The sequence below is a fragment of the Piliocolobus tephrosceles genome, chromosome 1 (assembly GCF_002776525.5).
Source record: "Piliocolobus tephrosceles isolate RC106 chromosome 1, ASM277652v3, whole genome shotgun sequence".
Classification (NCBI taxonomy): Eukaryota; Metazoa; Chordata; class Mammalia; order Primates; family Cercopithecidae; genus Piliocolobus; species Piliocolobus tephrosceles.
The window spans coordinates 60466992-60482635 of NC_045434.1; the positions used below are offsets into that span (position 1 = coordinate 60466992).

The following is a 15644-nucleotide window of genomic DNA, read 5'->3' on the forward strand; positions in this document are numbered from 1 at the left end:
ATAGCAAAACCTTGTCTCTACAAAAACATTAAAAAATTAGCCAGGCATGGTGGCACACCTCTGTAGTCTACAAAGGAGGCTGAGGTAGGAGGATCACTTGAGCCCAGGAGTTTGAGACAAGCCTGGACCACATAGCAAAACCTTGTCTCTACAAAAACATTTAAAAATTAGCCAGGCATGGTGGCACACCCCTGAGGTCTACAAAGGAGGCTGAGGTGTGAGGATCACTTGAGCCCAGAGGTCAAGGCTTCAGTGAGTTCTGATCATGCCACTGCATTCCAGCCCGAGTAACAGAGCAAGACCTTGGCTCAAAAAATAAAAATAAAAATTAGCTAGGCATAGTGGTGCATGCCTGTAGTTCTAGCTACTGGGGAGGCTGAAGTGGGAAGATTGCTCCATCCAGCCTGGGTGGCAGGGTGAGACCCTGTAGCTAAAAAACGTATATAAATAGCAGGGCGTGGTGGCTCATGCCTGTAATCCCAGCACTTTGGGGAGGGCAAGGCAGGTGGATCACGAGGTCAGGAGTTCAAGACCAGCCTGCCAAAATGGTGAAACCTTGTTTCTACTAAAAATACAAAAAATTAGCTGGGCGTGGTGTTGGATGCCTGTAATCTCAGCTACTCAGGAGGCTGAGGCAGGAGAATCACTTGAACCTGGGAGGCGGAGGGTGCAGTGAGCCAAGATCATGCCACTGCACTCCAGCTTGGGCGACAGAGCAAGACTCCATCTCAAAACAAAACAAAACAAAAAAACCAGAAACTTGTCCAAGGTCACAGAGCTTGGATTCCAATCCAAATATTTGAAATTCAACCCAAGCTACTTTCCCCTTTACCATGTGGTAGATTTTTTCTCTCTAATGCCAAAACGTCATGTAACAGCCAAGAACATGGGGTTTTTGGACCTGGGTTTATGGTCCAGTTTCACCACAAGTTAACTGTAGGGCTTTAGGTCTCAGTTCCTTCAATTCTTGAAAGGGGATAAAAATAGCTATCACAAAAGGTAGTAGGTTGGAAGCTTGTGAGAATGCATGCCATTGGGGTGAGAATGCATCACTTGGGGTGGTGGAGATAAAAAATGAGGTCCCAGTTCAATGTAACAGCAGATGAATAGGCTCCTAGGGAGCAGTAAGAAGAGAACGGAGGTGGGGGTGGGGGTGGGGGGGGAGGGCTGGGCGCAGTGGCTCACACCTGTAATCCCAGCACTTTGTGAGACCGAGGTGGGCAGAGCATGAGGTCAAGAGATCGAGACCAGCCTGGCCAACATGGTGAAACCCGTCTCTACTGAAAATACAAAAATTAGCTGGGCATGGTAGTGAGTGCCTATAGTCCCAGCTACTTGGGAGGCTGAGGCAGCAGAATCGCTTGAACTGGGAGACAGAGGTTGCAGTGAGCCAAGATCATGCCACTGCACTCCAGCCTAGCAAGAGTGAGACTCTGTCTCAAAAAAAAATAAAGAAGAAGAGCATGGGGACTGGGCGCAGTGCTTCATGCCTGTAATCCCAGCATTTTGGGAGGCTGAGGTGGGCGGATCACTTGAGGTCAAGAGTTTGAGACCAGCCTGGCAACATAGTGAAACCGTCTCTCTACTAAAAATACAAAAATTAGCCGGGCATGGTGGGGTGGCCGTCTAGTTCCAGCTACTTGGGAGGCCAAAGCAGGAGATTTGCTTGAACCCAGGAGGCAGAGATTGCAGTGAGCTGAGATCATGCCACTGCACTCCAGCCAGGGCAACAAAAGAGAAACTTGGTCTTAAAAAAAAAAAAAAAAAAAAAAACTTTCCCAAGGTCAAATGGATAGTGATGGTGGTTTTCCCAAAGTCAAATGGATAGTGATAGTGGTGATGGATCTGGGATTTGGGCCGTCTCTCTACAGAACTTATGCTCTTAATCACTGTACCATACTTTAAGAGATGAATGATCACTGAGAAGGAGAGCTCTCATGTCTGGAAAGCAACTCAAAGGCAATATTATGAAAAAAGTGTGGCTTCTGCCAAAGTTGGGTTTGGATTCTGGCTTGTCTTCCTACTGTGTGAGCCTAGACAAATTATGTAGCCAGTTTTCTCCTCTGTAGAATGGGAGTGATATGACCCATTTCCCAAGGTCGTTGAGAGGATCAGGTGAGATACTAATACAGAGTGATCAAAAAGCCTGGAGACTTACTTCCCCGTCTTGGGTCAGGAAAGCCTTAGCTGTACCTGCTCTAACCCGGTGCCTGTGTTCTCTGAGCTGATGATAGGGTGACTTTGGGAGAGGAGAGGATGAACACAGATGCCTCTCTCCTGCTCTTTGAAAAGGTGATTTGTCTACCGTATGCCCACCACCCTCAGTGCACTCCCACCATTGTCCCCCACCACACACAAACACACTGCATGGTATTCAGAAAGCCCAGTCTGTTTCTCTGCCGCTTTTCCTTGACACTGAGCTTTGCCAGGTCCCTTGAGTTCTTTGATGTTGTGCCAGGCTCTGTGTGGGCTTCCAGCCCTGGGCATGTCTGTGGTGACTGACCTGTGCCCCACTGGCCTGCACCTCCATTACCACAATGGGTCTGAGCCCCGCTGACAGCAGCTGCTGGTCCCACGTCTGGAACTTAGCTCTGCTCTTCCGTTCTCCACCCTTCTCACCTGTCTATACTAGCGTGAGTCTTCCATCTGCTCTTCTTTCTTCTCCTATTTTTATTTATTTATTTATTTATTTATTTACTGTGATAAAATATACAGAACATAAAATTTGCCATCTTAACCTTTTGTTGTTGTTGTTGTTGTTGTTGAGAGAGTCTCACTCAGTCGCCCAGGCTGAAGTGATCTTGGCTCACTGCAACCTCCATCTCCCAGGTTCAAGTGATTCTTCTGCCCCAGCCTCCCGTGCAGCTGGGACTACAGTCACACTCCACCATGCCCAGCTAATTTTTTTGTTTGTTTGTTTGGAGATGGAGTCTCGCTCTGTCGCTCAGGCTGGAGTGCAGTGGCACAATCTCGGCTCACTGCAAGCTCTGCCTCCCAGGTTCATGCCATTCTCCTGCCTCAGCCTCCCGAGTAGCTGGGACTACAGGCGCCTGCCACCACGCCCGGCTAATATCTTTTTCTATTATTAGTAGAGACAAGGTTTCACCGTGTTAGCCAGGATGGTCTCGATCTCCTGACCTTGTGATCTGCCCGCCTCAGCCTCCCAAAGTGCTGGGATTACAGGCGTGAGCCAACACGCCCGGCCTAATTTTTGTATTTTTAGTAGAGACAGGGTTTCACCATATGGCCAGGCTGGTCTTGAACTCCTGACCTCGTGCTCCACCTGCCTCAGCCTCCCAAAGTGTTGGGATTACAGGCATGAGCCACTGCACCCAGCTTATCTTAACCATTTTTAAGTAGACCATTCAGTGGTACTAACTACATTCCCAGTGTAGGGTTCCTATCACCATCATCCATGTCTAGAACTTCTCCTTCATCCCAAACTGAAACTCTGTACCCATTAAACAATAATGCCCATTCCTCACTCCATCCAGCCCCTGGCAACCTCCACTCTACTTCCTGTCTCTATGAATTTGCCTATTCTACATACTTCATATGAATAGAATTATACCCTATTTATTTGTGTGTGTGCAACTGGCTTATTTCACTTAGCACAATGTTTTCAAGGTTCATCCGTGTGGCATCATGTGTCAGAACGTCCTTCCTTGAATAATAATTCCATTGTGTGTCCATTCATCTGCCCATGGAGGCCCTCCTTTTTTTAATCACATTTTTGGGTATATCATCATTTGCAGTAATATGAAGAGAATAGCTTACTCTTTCTTTGTAGCAGGAAACTGAGGAGGGTCACTCTCCCAGATGGTGGAAGACAGGTGGAGTTGAGTGTGCTGTTTATAAACTCTGTCCTGAGGTTTTACCCTTCCAGAGGTCTCTTTTCTCGACAAATACTTAATGCGCATGACATCATCTGAACCCAGAAGTGCTAGCTAGAGAGAAGTGATTATCTGGGGCCACAATCTTGCATTTGCTTGCCTTCCTAGGGAAAGACCCTATTGTTGACCCTAAAGATTCCCTCCTCTCAATACTGAAGGCCGTTAAAGGGTCTAAAGACTCTAGAGCAACATTTTGTTTCCCGTTTATATTTTTCGGTTTTGTGTTTGCTTTTGTTTTTTGCATTTCTTCCCCCTTGTCAGTCTTTGTCCTTCCTGGTCCCGATGCACTTCAGTATTTCTGGATGTGCTGTACCTATAGTCATAGGCCTTCTTAATATGGGTGTGTCCTGTCTTCTTTATTTAGAATTGTGCGGACTGGGAATTCCCTAAGGGAAAAAGCCCTCTTCCTTTCTTTCTCTAATCTCCCTCCACCCTTTTTTGTTCTCCTCCCTTTTGTACCTCAGCACCACACCAGGAGGTGTACCGCCTCCATCTACCACAAACTGTACCCTCAAGGTGTCCGTGGCCAAGAAGAATGACACACACAGACATCACACATACATTCAGCATGTCTCACTGTTACCTCTGAGAGGAAGTAGGAGAACCTGTATTAATCCTCTGAGCTCATCAGGACACGAATCCCCAGCTCCAATGTCCTGGGTTGGACCTAGAATTATCCCACTATTTTATACAGGCTGCTCTTTCTCTCTCTCTCTTTTTTTTTTTTTAAACCAGGTCTTGTTCTGTCACCATGCTAGAGTGCAGTGGTATGATCATAGCTTACTGCAGCTTCAAACTCCTGGGCTCAAGCAATCCTCCCTCCTCAGCCTCCTAAGTAGTGGGGACTACAGGCACATGCTACCACGCCCAGCTACTTTTTTATTTTTTGTAGAGATGGTGTCTCACTGTATTGCCCAGGCTGGTCTCAAATTCCTGTCCTCAAGTGATCCTCCTGCCTCACCCTCCTGAGTCTCTGGGATTACAGGCATAAGCCACCATGCCCAGCCTCTTCTCTCCACTTTCTTTTAGGACCTTACAGTATGGAGTAAACCTTAGCTTCTTCTATGCTCTTCCTGTGGTTGCATGGCCTTAATTGAGTGAGTCACTTCACCTTTAAGACCATATGTTATAAAATCTGTCAAAGAACAATATTGTCAGTCCTGTCTAGCTGAAAAGATTGTCGCAAAGATCAAATGTCAGAGTGCTTTGAAAACTGTGAAGCATTACCCAAATGTGGGTTCTTAACGCAGAGTTCTTTTACTGTCATGAACTTTTTCTGTCTTTTTACTCAGTCTTGCTGACACCACTTAAAGAGGAACCTCAGACAGATAGATTTCCCAGATATAGCTTCAACAATTAGAGATCCTGGAGAAGTCTGTGAATGGGGAGTACCAATGTCCTCCTGGTACACAGAGCCAAGGGTCTAGACCCAGGACTGGAAAGTACAGGAACACAGTGGCCAGAGGCACGGGGAGGCTCTGACAGAGGGGCAGAGGCAGTGTGCCTCACTGTTCAATGGTTTCTTAAGATACTTGATCTTCATCCAAGGGCAAGGGCCATTGCACATGAAAAAAGTAATAATCCTTTCAACTTTGGTATGGGGTAGATGACTTTTTGATCCCCATTTTTTTAGATGAGGAAACAAAGGCTCAGGGAGAATGGATTTGGAGGAGGGTTGGCTGAGAGGCACTGGTGCTACTTGGGAAGGACTGTCATGGGAGAGCCTGTGAGCTGTGAGGGGCAGGAGCCTGACCCGGGTGCAGAGACCCCACAGGGCTGCCTGCTTTGGCATCTTCAGCCCTGCCTCTGGTGCATCCCCAGGTCAAACTGGATTCACTTCTGATTTTCTTCCGGAGATATTTTTCAGGATTTGGTGACCCAAGGGAACGCCAGGTTGATGGGTAACTGCACCTGCTAGTCCTTAAGGTACTTTTAAAGATTTTAGAAAGGTGAATATAGCCCACAGGTGCAAGGCCCATCTGGCAAAACTTAGGGTGGATTTCATATCCCAAACCACCTCCTTACCGGGTGCCCATGTTCAGGGCACATGCTACCTGACTGTATGTAGCAGCTCTGCAAAGAGAAGGTTCCTTTCTGCTCAGGCTGAAGGGGAGGCCCACGCTGTGATGAGCTCTCTCCTGCAGCAGCTTGATGGCCACAAGCTGGCAGCAGGGGAAAATAGAGGTTTTGGGTAGGCACAGGCAAGCAGGCATGGGAGATGTTTTTGCCCTTCCTTTGACACCCAATACAGATTTCTTTGCCTCAGGTGTCTCTTCCCCTGTCCTGCTTTCCCATCAAGATTGTGTAGCCTTGGCCTGGCTCGGTGGCTCATGCCCATAATCCCAACACTTTGGGAGGCCGAGATGGGTGGATCACGAGGTCAGGAGATCAAGACCAGCCTGGCCAATATGGTGAAACCCTGTCTCTACTAAAAATACAGAAATTAGCCAGGCATAGTGGTGCATGCCTGTAGTCCCAGCTACTCAGGAGGCTGAGGCAGGAGAATCACTTGAACCTGGCAGGCGGAGGCTGCAGTGAGCCAAGATCACAGCAGTGCACTCCAACCTGGCGACAGAGCTAGACTCCATTTAAAAAAAAAAAAAAAAAGATTGTGTAGCCTTTTTATCCAGTGCTCAGCACAATATTTGACGCATATGTGCTTAAATGTAAAATGAGGGGATTTGTTTAGACTTTTCCATCTACGTTGCTATGATTATGGGATTCTTGTTTGACGTAGTTGGTGGAAAAAGTAGGGGACCTGCTCCCTGAAAAGACCAGGAACTTATTGGCTAGTATTGTTACTGGTGATAAAATTGTGACAGGTCTGACCTGCCTCCTAGCTTGTGGTCAGCCCACCTCGGCCCCTGTCTGCTTTGAGAAGGTGGTGGAGCATACGTGGTAATTAACCTGCAGTGGTGCCACAGTTGCTGCTTCTGGGTATAGCAGAGCGGTGAGCAACTCTGTCTCCTTTCCAAGCTGGCACCAGCTCAGGAGGAAGCATCCAAGGGGATTCTCATAAGGCGCAGAGAGCTGCCCATGAGTCTGAAAGGGAATTCCTGGGCCAGGTGGCCGCACTCAGCTGACAGCTCCTGCTGGGAGGAATGGTAGCATTTTGGTTTCTTACAATGTTCTCCTCCTCTGGCTCCTTTGAAATGAGAGTTGAAAGAGTCCTGACCAGGGGACCTGCAGGGGGTGGACAGCAAGGCAGGCCTCAGTTCTGGAAACAGCACCTCCACACATCACTTCTGGGGATAATTATCTCATCTGCCCTCTTGCAGGCAAAATTCAGAGTCTTTGGAGGGCCTTCGCTTTCCCAAAGCAGCTTAATTTTGGCCTCCGTTCTTCCTGCCTCCTAGGTTTGGTTGGGTGGACATTTAATATAGTTGAAAGCTGACTCCTCTTCCTATTAACCTCCTAGGCTTATCTCACCCTCTGAATAGGGCCTTATAATCCTACAAATGAGGCCTCTCTCCCTATGCTTACCAGGAAAAATTGAACTCTTAAGACTGTCCATTTTCTTTGCCCTGTTATGGAAACTTCTCTTCTTTTTGCCATATCCCCCTCTCATCTTGGCTCTAGAAACTATTCCCTTAGGGAGAAAAAGGCAGTTCCCTTCCTGCCCTTCTTTTGAACCAAACTTCTGTTTGTGGTCTTGGAAACCATGACAACCTGGCCTAAGAAGCCACCTTTAGCATCTTGGAAGTTAATATTTCAGAGCTGTGTACTCACAACTGTGAGCTCTCTAGCACCTTTTTGTTTGTGTTTTGTTTTGTTTTAAGATAGGGTCTCACTTTGTCATCCAGGCTGGAGTGCAGTGGTGCCATCTCCACTCACTGCAACTTCTGCCTCCAGGGTTCAGGAGATCCTCCCACCTCAGCCTTCGGAGTAGCTGGGACTGACTGTAGGTGTGCACCACCATGCCTGGCTAATTTTTGTATATTTTGTAGAGATGGGGTTTCACCATGTTGCTCCGGCTGGTCTCGAACTCCTGGATTCAAGTGATCTGCCCACCTCAGCCTCCCACAATGCTGGGATTACACGCGTGAGTCACCGTGCCCGGCCTCTAGCACTTTTTTCCAAAGTGGGACAGAAGCCGGTGATCTGCTGAGAGGAGAAAGTTTCAAACAAAGCAACCCTAGGTAATCCTTCTACAAGTACATTAGCAAAGGAGCAATGTTCTGTGTAGGTTCTAGAGAGTGGATCTGGGCAGCATTCGCTGGGAATCTGGAGTGATGTTCTGGAGTGTGGTCTATACTTATTTTTCCTGTGCTCTTTTCTTCTCTCCGCTTCTCGCAATTACTCAGTTACTCAGTAGACTAGTGTTGGAGGTAGTTATCTTTTCGCTTACACCAATTTTTTTTCTTTCTTCTCCTCGATATGTTTGTCCTTCTTGCTTGGGTGCTACCTTTTAAAGCCCAAAGTTGGGAATCCAGGGAGCTGCGATGATTAACTGCAGGAGCCCAGTGGAAGAATTCCACAGCCTTAGACGGCAAAGTTTCCATAGCCTCACTGCCGTGGGACTTCCCCCGCATGAAGGAGAGCTCTCTTTCTTGGGCTGGCCATTGGAGGAGGGAGGGAAGAGAGCTGACTGGCGTGTCCTCAGCTTCTCTGAGGATCTGGCTGCTTACAGAGAGAGGGCCCAGTGACAGGAACCCTAAAGGGAGGAAAGCGACCCCCTCCCCCCACACTGAAAAAGATCCTTCTCCGGTAATGAAGATCTTGCTAATCTGGAACAGCTGGCCAGGGCGTGTTAGACTGGAGGAACTGGGGGAAAGCTTGCTCTGGCAATCTTCTGCAGAAGCAAATGTTAGGCAAATAGCATGAGATGCCTACGAAAGTTTCACTCTGCTTGGATAGGATGCGTGATGCTACTCCTCCTCTGTGAATCCTTGTGTAGTGATGGGGAAAGAGAGAAGAAAGCAGCCTGTCACCAGGGGTTGGATTTTAGTGTCCATATGTCTATTCCCCACCACGCTCTGTAGGCTCAGAGTGGAACGGAGGTGGAACAGTGGAGCCATCTTGCAGCTGGTAGTTGGGTAGGACTAGCTTATTGTGTTCAGTTCTTGAGTTGTCAGCTTCCTTGGGAACCCTGAAAGGAGCCAGGGTCAGACTGTAGCCCCAGGTGCCTTTTCAATCTGTCTAGTCTCCTGGCCGCTTCCTTCAACAAGCCACTCCTCTATTTATGCTAGATTGGGAGCTTGGCTGAGCATACTACATCCTGACTTTGGTGGTTTGTTTTGTTTTTTCATTTTTTAGAAGGCTGTAGTTACTATAACTGACTTTTGTATTTAATCCATGGCAATATTCTCCTATCCCTCCCCTTCCCCTACCTAGAGTCTTCAATGTTAGCTGTTTATCTCTACCTCCAGCGTAGTTAGTTCCTGCATAAATGTTTGACTTAGACAAGCAAGCTCCAGATGGATTGGGGAGAATGCAGACTGGCTCATGGAATCTGGTCCCACATGCCTTTGACCCATCATCCGTGACCCCAGTGACACAGATGGGCCCTGGGTTGGTGCTGGCTGTGACAGCCCCACAAGTACCTGACATGCTTCTCAGCACATTCCTGCTCCTTCCACTATGTGAGCCACTGTGGACTGGGACAGGACTGATTGGTTTCAGAAATTATCCAGGCAAGGAGAGTTAAATTCCATCCAATTAGGCTGTCCCTGGAGATGTGGGAAAAGAGAATGAGAGAGATTGAGAGACTGAAATAGACAGATAGATTGGGGAGGAAGAGGTAGGGGAAGGGATACACATAAGTACGGGATAATAAAGTTAGAAGTTTGGGAATGAAGTATAGAGAAAAATGGGGACGTGGAAATAGTTTGGTGCTGGGTATTCTTCTTATGATCTTGGTAGCTCAAGGCTTTAGAAATGAAATAATCCAGAAAATATCTTATTCTGTTACTTCCTACAAACCTCCCACCACCATCCCACCGTTCTTCTAAGTTTTGCCTTGGAGGTTGAAGTGGTGTTTAAAGCGGTGTATATGGGAGTTTAGAATCAGCTGGGTTGTGTTCACCTTTGCCTCCCCCTGGAGATTAGATGGATTCCTTCAGTGATGGCTCATCCCCCTTCTATCTGGACCAGAACCTCTCTGACTGTGTCCTGGAGATCAAGGGAGATGTACCTTCAACCATTCACTCAGTCCACCAGTTTTAAGGTGCAAAGAATGCGGGGAGATGGAGCGAGTGCTGAAGGAATGGTGCCTGGGTCTTGCTGATTATCTGTGGAGACTGGATCCCTTTCCAGGACTTTTTGTTGTTGTGGTTTATTTGTTTGTCTTTTTTGAGATGGAATCTTGCTCTTGTTGCCCAGGCTGGAGTGCAATGGTGCAATCTCAGCTTACCACAACCTCTGCCTCCCGGGTTCAAGCGATTCTCCTGCCTCAGCCTCCAGAGTATCTGGGATTACAGGCACATGCTACCACACCGGCTAATTTTTTTTTTTTTTCTTTTTTCTTTTTGAGACGGAGTCTCACTCTGTTGCCCAGGCTGGAGTGCAGTGGCGCAATTTTGGCTCACGGCAAGCTCCGCCTCCTGGGTTCATGCCATTCTCCTGCCTTAGCCTCCCGAGTAGCTGGGACTACAGGCACCTGCCACCACACACAGCTAATTTTTTGTATTTTTAGTAGAGACGAGGTTTCACCGTGTTAGTCAGGGTGATCTTGATCTTCTGACCTCGTGATCTGCCTGCCTCTGCCTCCCAGAGTGCTGGGATTCCAGGCGTGAGCCACTGCACCCGGCCAATTTTTTTATATTTCGTACAGACGGGGTTTCTCCATATTGGTCAGGCTGGTCTCGAACTCCTGACCTCAGGTGATCTGCCTGCCTCAGCCTCCCAAAGCGCTGGGATTACAGGCGTGAGCCACCGTGCCCAGCCCCTTTCTGGGACTTTCATACTTTCCCTTCCCTTGGAAACAGAAGCACGCTGGATGGAACAGAGAGAGGTGGCTCATTCATTAATTGCACAGGTTAGGCCAGGCTCTGGAGCTGAGGTTGGGATAGAGAGGTGATGACACAACCTTTCTGCTCACTTGTAAGAAAAATACACAATACTCTCCACTTTCTCTCCCCTGAGAGACTTCCATCAACAACGACCAGCTGGGGCTGAGTCACCTATTTGCCTGCCCTTTGTCTCTTTCAACAATGAGCCCTGTGTCCATCACTGTGGATGTGAGTCCTTCGAATAGATGTTCTTTCTAGTCCATGAGTTTTGGAAGCTCACTCTACCTTGGGACACTGAAACATGTCTGCATCTCTCTTTGTCTTTTTATGTCTTCCCAAGTAATGGCCACTCTGCTTGAGTTCATACTCTTTCTTATTTTTTAATTTTTTTTTTGAAATTGAGTCTCACTCTGTCACCCAGGCTGGAGTGCAGTGGCACGATCTCAGCTCACTGCAACCTCCATCTCCCTGATTCAAGTGATTCTCCTGCCTCAGCCTCCCAAGTAGCTGGGATTATAGGCGTGTACCACCACACCTGGCTAATTTTTGCATTTTTGGTAGAGACGGGGTTTTGCCATGTTGGCCAGGCTAGTCTCTAACTCCTGACCTCAGGTGATCCACCGCCTTGGCCTCCCACAGTGCTGAGATTACAGGTGTGAGCCCCCATGCCCAGCCAAGTTCATACTCTTAAGCTTAGAAAGAGAAGCACAGCTTATCTGGAACCTTAATTCATGGTTAGTGCCTTTCCATCAGCCTATACCCAACAGTCCAGGACTATATCTTTTTTATCTCTGAACCCTTTCCTCACTTCTTCCTTCTCTCTTCCTACCCTATAGGAACTAGGATGCTGATGATAGTTGGTTTGACAGGTTTAGAAATGGTGCCTGCTCTGCTCTTTTGACCTCAAGGTGCTGCCAAGACTGATTTTTATCCCGAGTTCTGATTACTCCAACAAGAGCTTATGAGCTAACCAGGGCTGTCAGTTAGGACTTTGACCTCTCCTGGGGCACCAGAAGGATGCTTCCCTGATGGGAGCATCAGTGTCTTCCCCCTTCTCCTGCCCTCTCTCCTCCCTGTGGGGAGTGTTCTCATCTATATCCTTTCTGAGCCATGGTGGCATCTGGGAGACATTCAGTTATCTTATGAGATGGGAAGAAATGGAACAGTCTATTCTATTTGTTCTTTTTAACACTGCCCTAACTTTATTTTTATCTGGTTAATATGCCTGTCAGCAGTAAGAGGTTTTTAATCTCCTAATAAGTGTATACCCATCCAAAAGAAGCTGAAATAAGGTGGGGAAAGGGGGTTGATAAATTCCTGCAGCATCTTTATATTCCAACTAGCTGTTTCTGAAAGGTGACTCTTTCTCTTACTCACATGCTGTTTAGTGATTGATGACCTATAGCATATTTATTAGTCAGTTCATGCTTTCAGCTCAGTTGTGTGTGAGTGTGTGCATGCCTGTGATTAATTACCACATGAACTTGTGACTCCCACTTTCTTGACCTTCATTTTTTTTCTTTATTTTGTTTAGATTAAAAAAATAGGTCTCGCTATGTTGCCAAGGCTGAACTCAAACTCCTGAGTTCAAGCAATCCTCCCTCCTCAGCCTCCCAAAGAGCTGGGGTTATAGGCTTGAGCCACCATGCCTGCCTCTCCTGCCCATCTTGAACCATCTACGGCCCTTATTTCTTTTCTTCTTTGCTATTTTATATTTGGTTGAGGGAGTCAAGACAGAGGGCCATAGTGCTTCCATCCAATAGATGCAGACTGACCTCTGATCACTCCCTAACACCCCTCAGCCAAAAACCTTTCCCAGGTCGCTGGTGCCTGAGACATATGTGTCTAGGGAGGAATCAGCCGCACTGTTACTCATCCATCAACATCTGAACCTCGCATGCTGACTCCGACTCCATGGTGCTAAGGGTCCTCACCACCTTCACTAAAATCTTGAGTCTTGCTGTGCAGAAGTAGCCCTTCACCCCAAAGCTAAGGAGAAAGGATTGGATGAAAGTTCTCTGTAGAAGTGGAGGAAACATGTGTCTCCTCAGAGGCACCTTTAGAGGTTGTTCTCTGCAGCCCTCCAGCTAGAGTGAGCAGGCTCCTTGCCTGGGTGGTGCTGCCACTCACAGAGGGGTGGGGGCTTCGAAGCTCTCCTCCCACCACCCCTGGTGAATCCTCCGCATCTTCCTCCCTTGATACTGGCAGCTGGTGGGGACCGGGGGAATGGAGGAGTGCTGCTGTTAGAGCAAGAAGACAAAGTGGCTTTGTCTCTTCTCGGTAATATAAGTGCAGTGAGGTGAGAAGACTCTGGGGTTTGGCATTTCTCCTTGAGGAGCTGAGCCAGAGGCAGGGCTTTGGTTCCCAAGTGATTAGAGGCCTGTGTGGCCAGAGGCCGCGCATTCCCTTTTGGAAGGGAGCTCTCCCATACTCCTTGCTTCCATCTTCCCCTTCCTGGCTCAAGTCATAGGCTCTATTTTCTGGCTATCCTCTTTTTGTTCCTGAGAAAGTTGTGGTGGCTCTTTTCTTTTTTTTTAAGCTGACTTAGGGGGTTGGGAAAGGAAAACTTTAAAAGTAAAATAATAAAAAACAGACCACTCTGCCATTACAGGCACATAAATAGCTTTGCCGTCGCTGGGCTGCACACTCGCTTTGCCATAGCAACCTAAAGCGACTGTTTATAACAGCCTGTCAACTGGCCTGGAAACCAGCAGCTGCTGCTGGCCGCCCTGGCCTCGGAGCAGCAGGCAGGTACTCCCTGAGAGGTGTTATGGAGGCGGTGGGTCTGGCGCTTCTTCTGGAACCGTGGGCAGGGGAAAGGCAGCCTGGGTTCCAGAGGCGACCGGGGCAGTAATGTCTTAGGAGCCAAAGTGAGCAGCGGGGGTCTTTTGTCTTCGTTTTCCTCTCACCTGTGTATGGGCCCCAGCATAGCTCATCTCCTGTGGAGATAGAAGACAGGGCTGGGAGGGCATTTGCTCCACCGGAACCTGAAAGGGGCCTGGGTGTCCCTCTGAACCTTACGAGGTGGCTTGTTTTAACTTTTCAAATAGACTTTGGCTTCTGTTGTAGCCTGTTGAGTGACATCCTTTCAAGTCTGTTTTCTCAAAGACTTTTAAAAAATGGGCTTTTTCGGGGCTCTATCTGGGAAAGGGGGCTGTCTGGAGATGAATGGAAGCAGAGATTAGCAACCTGGAAGGACTAGCGGAGGGAGAGGGAAGAGCGAAGGAGATACATGGCAAGACCTTCCGGTACCTTCCCATGTCAGCCTGGAGCTGAAGGGGTTCATGGAAATGCTTTGGAACCTCGCAGCATTTTCAAAGTGTGGTCCCCAGACCAGAAGCATCAGCTCACCCTGTTAAGGAACTTGTTAGGAATGCACCTTCCCAGGTCTCATCTCCGTTCTTCTGCACCAGAAACTCAGGCGTTGGCAGGGAGGGGGCCAATAGGTTTGCCCCAGTTCTCCAGGAGATCCTTGTGCTCACTCTGGGTTTGAGAACCACGGCTCTAAAGCATTACTCAAGTGCAAAAAAGCATGATCAGTCCACTTTCCAAAGCCTGAGGCTGACTGAATGGATCCTGTCTGTGCAATGTGTGAACAAGGAAGAGTAAAACAGGCGCAGAGGGGTGGCAGGTTACTAGGGATCATTCCTGGCCCCCTTTTTTAATAAGCACTGTCTTTTCAGCATGGAGCCCTCGCTCATTTGCCTGTAACTTCCAGGAAACCGGCCCAGAGAAGGCTGGAATAGGTAAAGTGGGGATGGGAGGTTCTCTGTACTCTGTACAGGTGAGACTGTCAGAGTAGAGAAAGGGAATGGGAGCAGCCAGGCCTGATGACCAGTATGGGACATGCTGACTAGTGTCTGGGCCACAGGAATGTTGTTTTGCATCCTCTCCTGCTGAATGCCTGGGGACAGAGCAGCTGCCCCTGGTGCTCCCTTTTGGTGGATGAGATGTGGCCTCCTCAGTCTGTGGCCAGGCAGCTTCTTCCCCCTTGTCCTGAGGGCTCCACCAGAACCTGAAGCCTGGGAACAACCAGGTCCCGACCTGGTAGCCCAGGGAGATGACCCCTCTCCATGAGCATGACATGATTCTGCTGAAATTCATTTCTAAAAATAACGTAGGATCTGATCCAGCTGCTAAAAAGCCCCTTTGTTCCCTTGAAACCAGAATATGGAAAGCCACAGCAGCCCCAAGACAGACAGTCTATGTAGTCCAAGGGAGTGCATATGCGAAATACTTGAATGCTGCTGCCGGAGGGCTGCGTCCTGTCTGTGGCCTAGAAGCTTCCTGCCGCAGCTCTGAGGAGTGAGAAGCAGTTATCCTTGCTAACTCTTATCCTGAGTGAACGGGGTCACAAGAGGCTGCCAGTACCCCTTTTGTTAAACAACAGACTTTCCAGATGGCGTTGTCACTTCCACCTGAAGGTGGCTCTTGTCCTCCTTAAACAACTGAAGGAAACGGTGAGTGCTGCTGTTTCATCCTCTACATTTTTTTGAGCTCTAGCTTGCTGTGAACACCCCTACCTCCACCCCACACACCCTCTGAGTCACTGGAGGACACAGAGGTGACCCAGGCCAGTGTGACTCACACAATTTGAAAGAGATTGGCTTTTCCAAGGCTCTAGGCCTGAGGGACTGCCCTTCTTCATCCTGATAAATTTTTTTTTGAGATGGAGTTTCACTCTGTTACCCAGACGGGAGTGCAGTGGTGCGATCTCAACTCGCTGCAACCCCTGCCTCCCAGGTTCAAGTGATTCTCCTGCCTCAGGTTCAAGTGATTCTCCTGCCTCAGTCTTCCGTGC

The 15644-nt window shown here is 48.3% G+C and overlaps 1 protein-coding gene across 6 annotated transcripts in view; it reads left to right on the forward strand.

Moving 5' to 3' along the window:
- Positions 1-15644, forward strand: part of ATP2B4 (ATPase plasma membrane Ca2+ transporting 4) — a 119350-nt gene that overhangs the window by 37172 nt on the left and 66534 nt on the right. The window contains exon 1 of one of the 6 annotated variants that reach the window (XM_023186932.1): positions 7872-8032. The exons of 4 other annotated variants lie outside the window; for them this stretch is intronic. The gene's annotated coding sequence lies outside the window, so the exon portion shown is untranslated. Of the gene's footprint in view, positions 1-7871; positions 8033-15281; positions 15304-15644 lie in introns of those variants that run through there. One more of the 6 variants, XM_023186930.3, reaches the window with a different exon arrangement.